Here is a 17,345-nt window from a genome sequence, read left to right as displayed (position 1 = left end):
TTTTAATTTACAGAAGAAAAAAATTATTTAGATACCATATAGAGTTCGATACATCAAAATAATTTTTAGGTCTACCAATTGTCTAACCGTTGTTTGTTACATCAAAATTTGCTTTTTTTTTTCTTTCTTTTTAAGAGACGGTTGTAAATATTACAATTAGATCTAAAATATTTACAAATATAACACAATACAAAAAGATTTATAAATATAACAAATTTTGAATTTAGATCTTAAAGTCTAACAGTGATAAACCATATCACTTGTATGAGTCTATCGATAGACTTTATCACATTTGTAATCCTTTTGAAATGTTGTCATATAATTAATTAGTTATTCCTAAAAGAACTACTTAGTGCAATTATCATTTTAAAAAATATTTTTGAGTTTTATTTCAAGTTTGTAATTTGACAGGGCTGTGAAGAAAATGGGTACAAATCCTCACCTAAATATTGCTTCGTTTATGATCAAAACTAGTTTTATCGAAAGATATTTCGGACAGATAAAAAATATGAGAGTGCAAAAAGTTTTAGATAGAGACACATTTAATAATAGTGCAAAAAGATAATCGTTTATGATAAAATTGTAGGAAAGACGAAAGAGATGTGAGTTTGAAAGAAGTTAGAGAGAATATATTAATCTAAGAAAATTATGTCAATAGAAAGAAAATTTTAATGGTAGAAGACAACAAAATAAAGGAGATTCTTTTATATATTAATATTGTATTTTTGAAATTTTATCGTATTATATTCTTTTTTTAATACAATTGGGGTGGGGAATTAATTCTTCGACTTCAAAGGAAGAAAGTCATGCTAATAAATGTGAGTTTGAGAGAAGTTTGAGAGAATATATGGATCGAAAAAAATTATGTCAAAACAAGAAAAAGTTTAATGGTAGAATACAACAAAATAAAGGAGATTCTTTTATATATTAATGTTGTATTTTTGAAATTTTATCATATTTTATTATTTTTTAGTACAACAATTGTGGTGGGGAATTGATTCTTCGATTTCCAGGAAAAAAAGTCATGCTAATTACTGTTGAACCAAGCTCACTTTAGCTTATCATATTATATTGTTGGAAATGCATTACTAATCTATTTGATTTTGTTTTCGCCTCATTTGATTACATGGTATGTTACTTATTTATCATTTCTTATTTCCCCTTTCTCAGTTTTTAGAAAACTAGAAATAAAAACATGTCTTATTACTATGGTTCTTGTTTCTTGTTGAATATATATATATATATATGAATAAAAATTAGTTTGAAAACTATTTCTTGTTGCTTGCTTTCTTTTATTTTTCAAACTTTTTCACTTACTTTATTGTTTAGATATAAATTAATTCCGTAAAATAAATAAATATATAATATGCATTGAGATAATAAAACGTTATAAAAATTTTAAAATACAAATAACCTGATGTAGAAGTAACAGCAATAATATTGTTCTTTTTCTTCAATGTTTTTCAAATTTGATATTGCAATATTATTTCTTAGTAAAGTTCAAAATTAAACCAATATATAAATATTAAAAAAATCAAAAGAAAAGAAAGAAATAAAAATAAAAGAAATAGGAAAATAAAAAATAACAAATAGTGTCCTTGGGGAGTTTTTTCTTTTAACAATATATGAGAGGAGGGAATTGAAGTTAGGAAAATAATAATAGGTAGCAAGGAAAATATATACCTATACAATACAATTTAAAAATAATGGCATATATGGAAAATGTTTACCAACCAGCTTTCCATTTTTTTCCATTTTCAAGTTTGCCCTCCTGTATTACTCTTCCTTTTCTTTGTTTTTTTTCTTCTTCTTTCCCCCATGTTTTCCATTCTTTTTTTTTTTTTTTTTTTTCTTTTCTTTCCCTATTTCTTCTCCACTCCTGTTTTGTTTTTTCTATTCCTTTTTTCTTTTTTCTTTTTTCTTTTTTCATTTGGCTTCAACTTTTTTTTTCATTGCTTACTTTATAATTTTCTTCTTTTTGATTTCTAATTTTAATTTTCTATCTTCATTTTATTTTATTATTGATTTTATTTATAATTTTAATTTTCTATCTTCATTTTAATTTTCAACTTTACTGTTTTTTCTTCTTTTTCATTTATAATTTTAATTTTCTATCTTCATTTTATTTATTATTGATTTTTTGTGCTTACTTTTACTTTTTAATTAAAAATTAATTAATTACTTTTACTTTGTTGCAAAAATTTGAGAAAACGAGTTTAGAACCAATGAACTTAAAGGACTACTTTTTCAATTTATGAAATTTGAGGTCTTTTTAAGAAAAGAAATGAGAAATGGAAACGTTACAGATGGATAGTTTTTTTTAGGACATTAAAAGTACAAAATTTAACAGTAATAAACTCCTATCATTGATGTCATAGTTAATAGACTTAGTCTGTTGGTGATAGGGTTCTTCTCATTGACAAACTACATGAATTAGTGATATAACTTAGGTAGATAATGTAATATTTGTGTATCGTCAATATCCCTCATTAGTGACATTAGTGATAGAACTTAGATAGATATCACTCATATACATATATCAGTGATATCGAAGATAGGTAGATATTAGTGATAGAAGTCTGTTAGTGGTAAAAATCCATTATTGATAATCATGATAAAGGTTTCTAAATAATATCCACTAATAGCTGATAGCACCGAACAGTGCTATCATGCTTTGCTTAATTTAGGGTTATTCTAGATTTTCTTTGTTTACTTGATGATTCCATTTGTTTCGGGCACTTCAGAGGTAGAGTTGGGCATTAATAACGAAATAGAGCTAAAATGGGCCAAAACGGAGCTTAATTGCATCAACCAAGAAAGAAATTGCAAAAATGACAAGTTTTGCCCTTACTTGCACAACGCCACTTGCACCCTATGGTGCCATGCTCGATGCTAGAAGACAAGATGCCCTATTTTCGTGAAAAGCATGCAGTGTTGTGGTGCTCTAAAGTCCATCGCACGATTTCGTCCGTCAGCGTTGTGCCGCTATACCCTAGTGCTGGGGTGCCAGTTCGATTATTATAAACACCTATTTAGCCACCTAGGTTATGTGATCTGTGATCTAGCCGAATTCCTTACGATTTTCTCCTATTTTCTCCTTCTTTTTGGTAGGCACATGTATCAAAACTTGTCCCCACTGATCAACATGTCGATTATGGACTAAAGTAACATTTTCTAACTTAGGCGTAGAGTAGTTTTCCTCATTTTGCACACTTGTGAGATTTAAGTCGATTTATATTAAATTCTTGTATTTTTTTTCAATTCATTCTCAGATTATGAATGATGTCTAATTGTATTTATGCTTGAGGACATATAATCAATTGTTATGATTTAATTGCAATACGTGACATAAAATTGCATGTTGATCTTAAGTAGCAAATTAGCTTGTAAGTTGTGAATATTGAGAAATATTGATTAATTAAACTAGGAAAAAATTATACTTAATAACTAATTAGGTTTTTCCTATTAGTAATTCATCTTAGCAAATTTCTTCATCTTAATGTAGTTAACCTATATTAATTACGATATTTTTCATCTAATTAAACTAGTCAATTAAATAATTAGTACACTCGCCTAGCTTTTATAGGTGAGTTAGCTAATGTTAGACGACATAGGATCTATCTAATGGATATATTATTGAGTTGTAAAATTGGGGAATTAACTCAAAAACCTATGCTGGGTTGTTTAATCATTCAAATTCAATTTCTCTTTAATTTTTCTACAATTTACTTTCTACTGCAATTTAATCAATTTAATTCACATATCTTTCAGTTCCCTGTGTTTGACCCGTGCTACGGGTACTACAAAATATTGTAGAAATGGTCTAGAATTAGGGGACAAGTCCTGCCTAGGTATGGAAAAATTATTTCCTTCATGTAGAGCCACCAAAATGAGAAAGAAGATTTATAGCATCTTTTAGAATCCAGGGGAGTCTCTATACAAGTATGAGGAGTGATTCAAATGTCTCTTCGCTAGTTTCTCTCATCATCAAATCTTTGACCATCTTCTATTCCATTATTTTTATGATAGATTACGTCAACAAGATAAGAGCAACATAAATGCAACTGTAGGTTGGACATTTGTCAATAAAACTTCGTCTGAGACTAAGGAGTTCATTTTCACCATGTCTTAGAGTACTCGACAGTTCGAGACGCGAGCTCCTAGAGGTCAAACATCTACATGAGAGGTAAATGAACTAAGGGCTGAACTTGCTGAACCATCTACTCTTGTGGAAAAGATTTTCTTTGCCAAAGGACAACCACAAAAGCCTCCAACTGGGGTGAATTATTGTGGCAACTAGCAAGGTGGACAGTGTATAACTACGACCATTGGGGCAAGTAGGGAAACCAGGGCCAGAGTAGCTCAAGTATGTTTTTAGAGGATAAGGTGAAGAATTTGGCAGAGTCCACCATGTAAATCAAATAGAGTAAAAAGCACTTCAACCAGACCATTGTTAGGCCATGATTTATCATCGCAAATAAACCCCTAACCTAAGCAAATAATATTTGTAATTCACTGAACCTACATTTTATACTAACTAACATCATAAGCGGTAAGTACGGGTCGAACGTCATGAAGTCTAGGATTAAATCTCATCTTAAGCTAAATGTGAAATATTTGATAGGATCCATTTGAAGAACGTAGAATTTCAGAGAAATTCAATATGAATAAAGGTCGTAGCAAGGAGACTTTCACAGACTCGTTAGAGTAGAGCCTCAACTTTAATAAACCATGGAAAGCAATAAAAACGGGGGGTTTTGTTTTGGATAAAATGAAAGACATGCATGAAATTAACATTATTGGAGAATTGGTTTGTTGGCTTTATAATTTTCTCTAAGGCAGTGGTTCTACAAATGTCTCAAATAAAGTTTTATCATCCAGTTTTGACATCAAAATATTTTCTTGTAGAATATTTTCTTTATCAAAAATATCCGTCTGTGATATTTAGTCCGATTGTTCCTTTTTTGAAGCACAAATTTTTATTCCAAATAAGGAATTATTTTCTTGATTGAATTCAATTATTTATGCGAGTTTTGTAATCATTTTAGGGTTGCCGCAATTTTTTTAATTGAGTAAGACATTTAATGTACTTTGGCAAAACTATTCTACATCATGTTCTTGCTCGTTTGCTCACTATTCCGTTGTGCATGTTCTTCATCTTTTGAGTGCATTTCGAAGAGTTTCGAGGTCATAGAAGGAGCCTAAGCCGTCACTACCAGAAAAGGGATTCTCAATCTTAGGGCGAGCCTAAGAGTCAGCTTCAAAAAATGTGGGTTAATTCGGTGTAAAGAGTTTAACAGATTAATATCGGATCGTTGGAGACCATGATCTGTAGGTGAACGAAGTCCCCCTACTAGCTTGTAAATTGATTAGCGTTAGAGTACCGTGATAAATTAATTTGAAACGTTCAAATTAGAATTAAGGGAATTAGTAATTATATGTGATATTTTGGAATTAAATTGAATTGGAGAATTAATTAATATTTAAATATGATTTAAATATTAAATTCATGATGGAAGAGTTTGTGTTAAATTAATTTAATATTTGATATTAAATTAATTAGAATTAATTATTTATTATTAATTTTATTAGAAAATTAATGAACGAATTAATTTTGTAAAATAATAAAGTTTTAATTTTTGAAAATTGATTTTGGAAATAAATATAATAAAACAAAAAAACATGAAAATGGAAAAAGTGGGAGATCTCCACTTTCTATCCTAGTAAATCACTCATTTTCCACAAATTTCTTGAGTCAATCTTCAAGCATGAGCTGCTCTTCATGCAACAATCTATTTTGCATGATGGTCTTGCTAATAGAGAAGATTGAGCTAAGAATCTTGCATCCAATCTGATAAGTTTTTGTTGAAGAGCTTAAGGTTGAAGAAGGTGTTCTTCCATGATGCATCAATGAGCTTCTTCTCCAAATTTCCTTTATTCAACCTTATTTGAGTCCTACAACTCAATCTAAGGTACCAATAGAATAGTAGGAAAGGTTTTGAGGTGGTTCACAAGTTGATTTAGAGGAGATTTGCAGCTAGAATTGAGATTCAAGTGGTTTTATAAAGGTATGTTAAGAAACTCTCTTATTAGTTTATGAGCATGCAATTTAAAGCCAAAATTAATGAATTAGAATGCTTATTCATTCATTGTGCTTCTACTACACGCTCTCTAATTCCAACATAATCAATCTTAAAAACTCATAAACTAGAGAAAACAAATAGATACAAACATCTAATTAATATAAGAACGCTATAGATAGAAGAAGAGTTAAAACAAAACTTACCCTTAAAGATGGTTCTTCACATAAATTCTCCCTTTGTAATGATCTCCTCAAGATCATGAATACATAAACTGTAACCTTCTCCCTCGAACCCGAACAAACACAAATAGGGCACCACACAGACACCACCAAAAGGGCTTCCTTGTTATTCTCCAGCAAGAAATAAAGGATTTTGAGATCCTCTCTATTTTGGAACAGGAAGGGAATTACTGAGAGAATACTTAAAAGAAAGATTGAGAGTCTTGTATCTTTGATTCCTGTAACTCTTATAGAATAACTCACACACCAGAATTCAAAACGAGAAAATTGAAGAAGGGGAGTAACACAAAATTTTCCACCAAACAACTCTCAAACCCATAATTAAGTATGTGTTGGTAAAGATCGACAAGTCTATTTTTCCCATAGACTTTGTGGTGATGGATATGGTGTTGGATCGATATCACAACCCTAGAGGGGGGTGAATAGGGTTTAATTAAACTTTTTTTCTAAATTAACCCAATTAAACTAATTAATACACTTTTTATAAATAATAAGAAAAATTCAATTTATGCAACAAATAAGATGACAAAAAATGTGATAATTTAATTCTATCAAATTTTAGCAAATCAATATGAACAAACTAAAACATATAATAAATTGCTTAAATTAATTACAAAAATAAAAAGGAAAGAGCTAGAGAAGAAGACACTGTAATCCACTCCCAAGCGCCTCTTGAGAATTTGAATAAAATCTTTCTGACTCTTTCCACGAATTAGAGCTCAACCGTTATACCACCGCTCCTTTTACGTGTTCAAGAGAAAACCCGATCCTGTCCACAGTTTAGATCAAACCGTTACAAATGTTGGACTTTTTGAAGAACATAATACAACTCTCACTAGAGTGGATTTACAAGTTTAAGCACTCAACAAGTTTATCCTCACAATACAATAACACTCTCTCAAGAATAAGATGAAAAGAAAAAAAATTGGGAACTTAGAGAGAGCAACAATGGAACTTTTGAGTTTTGGGAGGATTATGAAATGTAAAATTTGTTGGTATAAAAATTTGGAGAGGAAGATGGTTATATAGAGATGGAAAAAATTTTTAGAAACCACAATTAATTTGGACCCTTGGGATTTTGAAAAATAAAATCAATGGTGGAATTTTAAATTAAACTAGTCGTTAAGCATACCAAACAAAATATAATATTAAATTTCTTTTCTTTTGAAATTCGTTTTCTTTTTAAAATTAATCCAAAAAAAAACATACCATGTGTCAAAAACTAGCCGTTAGACACAAATATAAAATAATATTAAATTCATTTTCCTTTTAATTCATTTTCTTTTTAAATTCATTCTTTTTAAAATCAATCAAAAAATAAAAAACATACGATGTGTAAAAAACTAGCCATTAGACACAAACATAAAATAATATTAAACTTATTTTCCTTGTAATTCATTTTCTTTTTAAATTCATTCTTTTTAATTTCAATTTTTTTTATTTTAAATCAATCCAAAAATCAAAAGTCCATCGTATGTTAATATCTTAATGATCCACCATTCAACCAATATGTTGCCACATGTCTACATGCAAATGGTCTTGTTATGCCACGCCATCCACCACGGTATTTTTACTATACACTTGTTTCTGTCATATCGTCTTCGTTTTAGCTCCGATTTGAGTGATTTCAGAGGTGCTGGAATCATTGTTCCGAGCTCTACGCTATGAACATATTAAAATACTAAGATTTTCAGTAATTAAAAATTAAGTTTGTTATCATCAAAACATTGATTAATTAATTAATTAAAATTAATTAATTTGAGATTAAGGACTAAAAAGTCAACATATAGAGGAGGACTCTAAGATCCCTATCATCCTAGGAAGACTATTCTTAGCCATTGGAAGAGCCTGATCGTTGCTGAAGAAGGTAAGTTGACCTTCAGAGTAAACAACGAGCAGGTTGTCTTCAACCTTTATTGACCTTTCAAGCCTACAAATGAGGTACATATGCGTGTCATAGGATTGATAGTGTAGTTGAAACACATCCTAAGCATGAGACTATGTCCTATGTTGAATTCCATATGAAGAAGGAGGACTCTACTTCTGTTGACCTAAATTTTGAGAGTTGACTGATGTTCTAGGTTATGTTAGTTACTTTACCCATTAGGCAGCATAGTGTTAATAATTTGATCTTAGGATGTGGAGGTAATAATGATTGACAAAAACAACCATGGGATCTAACATGAAGCACGAGTCCCATCTAGCTGGAAGACGTTAAATATAGCATTTCTCGGGAGACAACTCAAATTTATTATTTTTTGTTAGATTTTATTTTATTTATTTATTTTTAAATTGGAGCAAACCTTAGCGTTACTAATATGTCAGGATCATTAACTAGCACAAAGTACAAACCATGGCGTTGCTAATATTTCAAGATAATTACCTAACACAAAGTACTATTTCTATTAGCATGTATGGTGGACTCCTGCATGCTCGGAGGCTTGCATCAATATCTTGATGTGATTGTTCTTATCTTTTTCATTCATTGAGAACAAGATATCCTTCTATGTTTGGGGTGAGAGGCGTACTACGTACTTATATGTTTTCCTTATCTTGCTATATGCATGTTAGTGAGCAATTATGGATGTATACATGTTGATTTAATGAGTTGAAATTTGGATTAATTTTTCTCTACTTTTTACAAGAAAAATGATAAAACAGTATATATGCATACTCTTGATAATGATTGTCTATAATGTACTTTGAATATGCATGTTAGATAATGCGCTCTGGAAAAAGAATAGCATACTCTTGAATTATGATTTATTTATGTCTCTCTTGGAGTCTCCCATATTTTTAGAATCTTTAACTAAATAATTAGTTAATGGGGTTGATTTAGTTGTCACCTCAAAAGGCTCCATTAGTTAGATAGTCGTCTTTCATAATAATTTGTAATGTGATACAAAGTAAAAAATAAAAGAGTTTTATTTGCCTCTTGAAAAATTGATTGTGCACAAAAGAGAAAAAAATTATATTAAGAGAATACAAATTGAGAAATATTTAAACTTCTAATGTGTATATATGGACCAGGATAAAAAGAGCTACATTCGCATGATCAGTTAGGACACCCATGAAAATTATGGGTATGAATACTTATGGTGAATGTCTAAAAGCCTGTACCCCAGGTAAAAGACTGCAAGTTTAGGAATACCAAGAGTGTTTATTTCAGTCACCTATGTTGATATATATTACCTTCTTCTATTTTCTTTTTGGTTGCTTGATGATTGGTGCATGAGTTGGAGTAGGGAAAACCGGAAGAAACTCTGTTAATTCTAAGGTTAGGTTTTCTAGTTTCAATTGAATGTCACTTGTAAATCACACACATCGAGGATGGAAAGATTTGACATTGAAACTTCATGATAAAAGATTTACTTGAATGTTTTAACTTAAGATCTAGCATGTTATTTTTATTATTAAAGTTTGAATCATTTACATGTTTAATTGGAACTTCACTACGGTCTTCTTCTATTTTTGCTTGGGACTAACAAAAGGTCAATGGACCTCGGTGATTTAGACATGAGAATAGCTAAAAGAAAAAGCCTAAATATGCCCAAAGAGATCAGAATCAAACAAAAATCGAAAGAAGTGAAGAAAAAAGAACCAAGTTGCCCAAAAAAAGAGTAGTTCCATGGTGCCGCACCTCGGTGCATGCCATAGAAGCTATTCTTGGAGAGATGTCGTAGTTCTACGAGCAGTGCTGTACAAATGGGCGAAAGCGCCGTGACACTATCATATAGTGTCACAGTGCTACAATTTTTTATGAACTGTCGTGTGGTAAAATTTCAGACCACGTTGCGATATTGTCCTATAGTGTTGTGATGCCAGGGTTATTTTAGAGGGAAAAAAGTTATTTTCGAAAATCTTTTCCTTATTTATTCCATATTTCGGCAGCAAAAGCCAGTCTTTTAGGCATAAATTTACAAAGCTGTACGAAATGTTTTAGCTAGAAAATAATAGATTAAAGTCCGGAGGTTGTTCGAGATCCTGATGTGAAAATCAAGGTCTTCTAACGTGTTCCATTGACGAGATTCATCATCATGAGAGTAGTGTTTTTTCTTCTCTATATTCTGTTTATATATTCATGGTCTTACAGTATATATGAGAGAATGATTGTAACATCGAGGAGTGGCTAAATGTGTAGTTTTAGGATATTGATAAACTTCTTTATAAATTTGAGTTAGTGCATAATATTTTTTATGGGCATCGTAGTTTTGATTGTTTTATAGTATTATCGTGCTTATTACATTGATTGATTCTCAATGCATTATAAATTAAATGTTCAATTAGAAGGATTGTGTGTTTAATTTGATCTATAACGTTGGATTGTTATTAATCTATCATACCAATAGTTAGGTTAATAATAAAATTTGATCATGACTATTCTAACTGTCATGCTGTCTTATTTGGTTTCAAGGAATTAGTAATCAATTAGAACTTCATGAAAAAAGATTGTTACTAAAATATGATAATTCTAAAAATGGTTTTTAAACGTAAACATTTCATTGACATTAAAACTTATATTTTACTTTGTCTTCTTTAATTAAAAATAAAAACCATTCACCTAGTTTCCATTCCATAGATAAAGTAAACACAAATCTAGAGTAATTAAGTTAAATTCGAGACATTTCATCTCCAGAGAACGATACTCGATCTTTTGATTGTTTTACTATATTATAACTTCACACGTACATTTACGTTAACACCAAGCATTTGGCTATCAGTAATACTACCATAGAGTATTGTATTTATATTAAAAATTTAATATATACCGATAAGATATGTGGACAATATAAACCAATACACATGAGACAATGGAAGATAAGACATTTAGCTTTTTAGGACACTAAGTATAAACATATATTTTTGCATGTAATATTTATAATAGGATTGATCAACATATTCTTTTTAACTCTCTTTCATACTCACATCTCTATCCTAAAGATTCTTATTATAATGTATTATCTCAAACTTTTTTCTTCTATAAAATATTTTACATCCATTAGGATTTTTTTTTTTTTTTTAATTGATGGTTTTCAATATACATAATTATATATATATATACAATGTCAAAAAGGTAGAATTAAAATATACATGACAAGTTCATATACCTTTTTGAACTTATTCGATTTTAACCCTTTTAATTATTTAAATGCGAAAATAAGTCCAGTTGGTTTCCACGAATTTTAAACATAGTCCTTGAATGTCTCTGTTAATCTTCTTTTTATAAATATTGGAAGCAAATTCATATGGTCTCATTTATTGGATGAAAATTATTATAATAATTTAATCAATTTTCATAACAATTACTTCCAATAACTAAATTTAAGATTTTATTTGAGTGGACGTGATTAAATTTAGACATTTGGAATTATGACACTAAATTGAAATAGTTAAATTCAAAGTACAAAAATTATAAATAACATTATGAGCAATAAAATTATTTTAAAAAAAAAAAATTGTGGCAATTTTTTTATCTAGTTTCTATTTGGTCTATAGATTTCATAAGTGCCCATAAGTTACATTATTCTATTTGGTTTTCATCAGGATTTACAATTTTACAACGTTAATATTTTACTTAATACTAAAGTCCTAAATATTAGTGTTTATTAGTTTGTTTAATAAAAAATAAAAGAACTATAATTAATCAATTATCAATTTATCATTAAACTATAATTAATTAGTTATCCCTAATTCTTTCATGACTATTATAATTGATTTAAAAATTCTCTCCATAATTATTTTAAATTAATTACTTGAAAGTTAATGTCAAATACCATATTCAATAATAATGAAAATAAAACTAATATTAAAGTACATGGTTAAATGTTTAATATTTAAAATTTTAAGAATCGAATAGAATTGAACCTCTAAACTACATGAATGAAAATATAATATTTTAAAATTTAAGGACTCAATTGATATTTTTTCCCAATAAATTATCATCAAACAAAGCATCAAGTCTTCAAAACTATCATGTAATATTCAAAATAAAGAAAATGAATAAAAAACTACCAATAAGAAAAATTAATTTTAAAAAATCATTCTAGGAAGCAAAAAGTAAAAAAAAAAAAAAAACAAAAAAAACAAATATACACGGTTGTTTTTAAATATAGAAAAATGAATTAAAATATTTATAAATATAGTAAAATTTCACTTACTTATCTGCAATAGATCATGACAGACTACGATAGACTATCGTAATCTATTGCAAATAGATTGTGACATTTTGCTATTATTTGTAAATATATTCATCAGTTTTATCATTTAAAATAAATTCCCTAGTATTTAACCTTAAAAAAATAATGAATCCCTAGGGTGTATATAAAAGAGAAGAGGGTACTGGACATTATTGTGTGTGTGAACTCCATAAAAAATGGCACTTGTTGGAGAGCTTGTGAGTGAAATAAAAGTCAATGCAAATGCAAACATATTTTATAATTTCTTCAAACATGAAATATTCCATATTCCAAATATTTCTTCCATATTGTATCAGATTCATGATTATTAGAGATTTTAAGGATTTAATAAAAAGTAAATAATAATTATCTTCATTGTTAGAATTATACGAAGCTCAATTATAGTGTTTGCCTGATAGTACAATACATATCCTCATATACAGAGAGATATATGTATAGATATATGGGGCAAATGTAATAACAAAAAATAAAGAAAAAATTGAAAATTGGGTTTGTCTCCCTAAGTTTTGGTTATTTGCAACACTACAATAATTTTGGGTTTTAATATCGTTTGAAAAAAGTGAAATCGGATGTATAATGTCGGTTTCAACATTCTCACTCTCTGTATTTACTTCACTTTTCACTCCAAAACCTACCCTACCACTTCCCCTCATCGGAATCCCACTTCCGGAAAACGTTTCCCCTACCCGGAAAACCCACATTCTTCCAAGCCCTAGCCCATATTGCCTTCTTATCTCCCTTGGTCTCCCCTGTTCCTCCTCGTTCTTGTGAGGCCTATTTTGGCAATGGCTTCACCCACCGTGTAGATCTTCTCAAGCCTAAACTCGTTGATGGTTCGGTGCTGGTATAGTGAAACTCTCGAGAGTTCCATATGGGGGGGGCGGGAGTGTGAATGTGGCCGGAGGAGGCGAGCAGATTGAAGAAGTGATCAGAAGAAAGAAAGAGATGGAGTTGCAGCTGAGGTCAAGGATCGGAAGAACCGTTCAAGCTCTATTTTCTACATCTTCGAAGCCAAGGTTTGTCTGATTCATTCATGTTTTTCATTTCTCTCTTAGATCTATCTATGAAATCCGCTCAAGCTCCGTGCCAATACATTTAAACATGTTTTTTAGGACTGGTTTGTCTGGTTTGTCTGATTTATTCATTGTTCAAGCTTCATTCTAGCAACTTTTTTGTTCTTCCAGTGTCGTCGTAGCTGAGGTCCGTTCAGCGTTATACGTTGCCGACAATGATCTTTGGGAGATGAGATTCTGGCATTTGCTTCCTTTATGATGCTTATGCATTAAGATTTTCCCACATTCTATATTCTCTTTTATTGTTTTTTTATTTGATTTTTCTTATTGATTTGTATGATGTTTTGGTAATGAGTCTGTGATGATACATTTAAGGCTTGTTTCTTAAAACATTCGCAATGGCCACCTGAGAGCTTTCGCCTTCGCCAGGCTTGAGAGCTTCTGCTGTTCTTATCCTTCCTTGGATGTCTGAGGCTCTATTTAAGAGTTTTACTTCTAGTTTCTCGACGATTTGATTTTTAAGTTTTTGTTTTATAATGCATGTTCGCTCTTCAAAACCCCCCCAGCGACTATTGTTGGGCTTTAGATGAGTTATATATTACTGATCATTGCTGCTTAGAAAATCTTATATACAAGTACTATTTCTTTTATTTGAATTCTTGGTTTTATTTTCTTTTCACCTATCACTGGAGAATCATTTGAACTGTTGGTTCTTCTCTTAACTCATATTTTAACCTCATTTGAACTGTTAGGTCTGTTTAGGACTTGTTTGTAACTTGATTTCCGTTTGCCACTGGAAATCATTAAATATTTTCCTTCTGTTCTTAACTTATCTTGATACCCCGTTTCCCCTATTTTTGTTTCCCTTTTTCGAGTGCCATCTGGTGGTATCTAAGTGATTCTCCATGCTCTATTTAGGTTTGATGTTTTGATAACAATGATGATATCTTGAAGGCTTGTTTCTCAAAACATTCGCAGTGGCTGCTTAAGAGCTTTCGCCTTCACCAGGCTTGAGAGCTAGTGCTGTTTTATCCTTCCTTTGATGTCTGAGTCTCTTTAACTCTTTTGGAAATACTTTTAAATTTTGTATATTTATGTTGATGCCATTTTTCTAAGGGTTGCTTTTTCCAATATATTCTGCCATCTTGGAATGTTTGAAGCAGATCTGAATCTGTTTGCTTTGTCATTATTCAATCTTTATCTTTCCATGAATTTTTATCAAGCTTATGAAAAACATTTGATGGAGAAACTTTATAGCCTTTTATTGAATTTCAACAAGGAGTTGGCTCGATAAATAGGCAATCAAAGTATGGTTGACAATAACAATAAAGTAATGAACCAACCAATCAGAAAACTAATTCTAATACTCCCTTGAACATCAATCATAAAAGTTGTCTAAAACATTCCTATTTTTCAGGAGGCCAAATTGCTCTTGCTTTGCGTATGCTTCTTGCATTTTTTCAGCCAAAATTTCATCAGATGTCAACCGTCCTTTTGGAGACGAGGTACTTTAATACACAACTTTTCAAATGACCAAGTAATTTCTAGATGTACCAGTGTATAGGTCTGCATATCTACAACTAGTTCATGAAACTCTCATTAATCATGCAGTTTCGAGCTGCTCGTAAAGCATCTGAAGATGTTGGTGCTTGAATAGTTTTGGGGGACCGGCCAATTGAAATAACTATATGTATTTTCTCTTGCAAGATGATACTATTCTGTTTTGGCAAGTGCAAATGACTGTAGAATTTGGCCCATTCAGATAATTTAATCCATTTAATCACTCTAATATGATTTATTTATTCATACAGCTAGAAAGGGCATGGAATGCTCTAACTTGGACTGAAGTTGAGTTTAGTAAGCTCCGTTGTTCATGGAATAACATCGTAACCTGATTTTTCTCAGAACAATGATGAGGTTCTTTCCCACTCGAAACCTTGTATTGATTGTTTGAATTCAAACCGTGGACACCTTTAGTTATCATTCATAGACAACCAACTTCAATGATAGTGTGATAATGAATTTAAAGCTTTTTTTAGTGTAAGGTTAGTAACCTCAGATATATCAAGGATCTATATATTAGGAAAATTCTTGGAATGTTTTCTTAGCTAAAAGCTTGTCTATATTAAAGCTTCAATTGTATATGTTTTTAAGTGATTTAGCGTTATTACAGATGCAATATAAAAGAAAACTTCCTTGCTTTAGGCCATGTTTACTAAACTTTCAATAAGTATAGGTCGGGCTAGGAACTGAGTCAGAGGTGACCATAGAAAATACAGACAAAGAGACATAAATTTGGAAACATTTGTTTAGAATACATATTGGCTACTTACAAAACTTTCAAAGAGGTTCAGTCAAATCAAAGTTTAACATTTTTCCTTTGTTTTCTCGAACATTTGTGTGTTCCACCCAATATGATTGCTTTTGTTACTTATGAACCCTGCTTATTAACATCTGAAGAACATAATTAAGCATATCAATTTTTGTTGAAGTACGAATGAGTACATGCATCATATACTTCCTAATGTTGCAAAATTCGTTCTTTCGTAATGGATGTGTTGTTTAGGAATTTGGTGGAAATGGTAGTTCTTTGCAGCTTTATGAGAAGCTTAGTTTTTCTTATCCGTCCCTCCTTCAACCTCTCATTCATGAACGAAATACTGTAAGTACAATCCTACAATGCATTTTCAGTTTTTACTTCTGCATTTATTTGTAATCACCATTTTTTCATTTCAACATTCACAGTTACAAAGTTCTTAATATAGTTGCATTTGTAGTACCTTGCATGGTCTGTGAAGCATAGCAAGACAGTGAACAAAAGCAAGGGAAAATGAAGGTGGAAAGGTTCAAAAAGAACATTTTGAAGAGGGGTTGTGCTTGAGACTGTTACAAAGAAGGGAAAGGACTACCTTGTTGGCCCTATTCTTATTGGATTCTTCATTTTTGTCGTCATTGGATCATGTGAGTTTTAGATTTTGAATGCTAATTTCTTCCTTTCTTCTTTCATATTCTTATGCTTATGTTTTGGCATACTTTGAATGCTAATGTACCATTTATGCACATTCCCAATAAATACGATTAGTTGAATATGAATTCTGATCACATTTTCACTTTCAATCCTTTGTCTTAAACCTTTATTGTTTGTGATCCTTTAAACAACAGTGGTCAGACAAAAATGCCTATAACCAGACACTGCTGAAGCTGGGGGGTCTATTCAAGAAGAATTATGAAGGGATTCATACTTACCAAGTGGAGAGGGACAGTAAACCCATAATGTTTCTAAAATCATAATGTTTGTATTACTTGTAATTTGTGTTTTCAAGGCCTGAATTATTGTACGACCTTTGAAATTATAATTTTATACCATAATTTATGGATTAAATGTAATAGATTAATAATCCAAACATGAATAATATGTCATAGCTACAACGTTCGATGATGATGTATCATGTTATACTTTTTGATCGAAAAAATGGATTTGGCAACGAAATTTTTTTAAAAAAAGACAATAATTGATAAAACGGACATTAAAGGGCTTTAATGTCGATTACAACTGACATTAAAGGGCTTTAATCACTAAAGACCTTTAATATTGGTTTAAAACCGACATTAAAGGCAACCAACATTAAAGAGCTTTAATTACACTATCTTTAATGTCGGTTGCCAATCGACATCCCTTTAATGTCGGTTTAAAACTAACATTAAAGCCCGAATTTCTTCTAGTGCAAACATGGCAAAAAAGTTCTACCTAAAAATTTGATTGCTATCTGATTTCTATATGATTATTATGTGATTACTATCTGATTTTTATGT

At 30.5% G+C, this 17,345-nt stretch overlaps 2 non-coding genes across 2 annotated transcripts; both read left to right on the top strand.

Moving 5' to 3' along the window:
• The first annotated feature begins 13,885 nt into the window (after positions 1-13,885).
• On the top strand, positions 13,886-14,008 carry LOC120068837. The gene has a single exon (XR_005479372.1). It is a non-coding gene; the product is annotated as a small nucleolar RNA SNORD14 (small nucleolar RNA).
• Positions 14,009-14,464: 456 nt separating this feature from the next.
• Positions 14,465-14,586, top strand: LOC120068838. The gene has a single exon (XR_005479373.1). It is a non-coding gene; the product is annotated as a small nucleolar RNA SNORD14 (small nucleolar RNA).
• The last annotated feature ends 2,759 nt before the right edge of the window (positions 14,587-17,345 follow it).

Source organism: Benincasa hispida, unplaced genomic scaffold, assembly GCF_009727055.1.
Source record: "Benincasa hispida cultivar B227 unplaced genomic scaffold, ASM972705v1 Contig1182, whole genome shotgun sequence".
Taxonomy (NCBI): Eukaryota; Viridiplantae; Streptophyta; class Magnoliopsida; order Cucurbitales; family Cucurbitaceae; genus Benincasa; species Benincasa hispida.
This window is presented reverse-complemented; position numbering and strand designations above follow the sequence as displayed.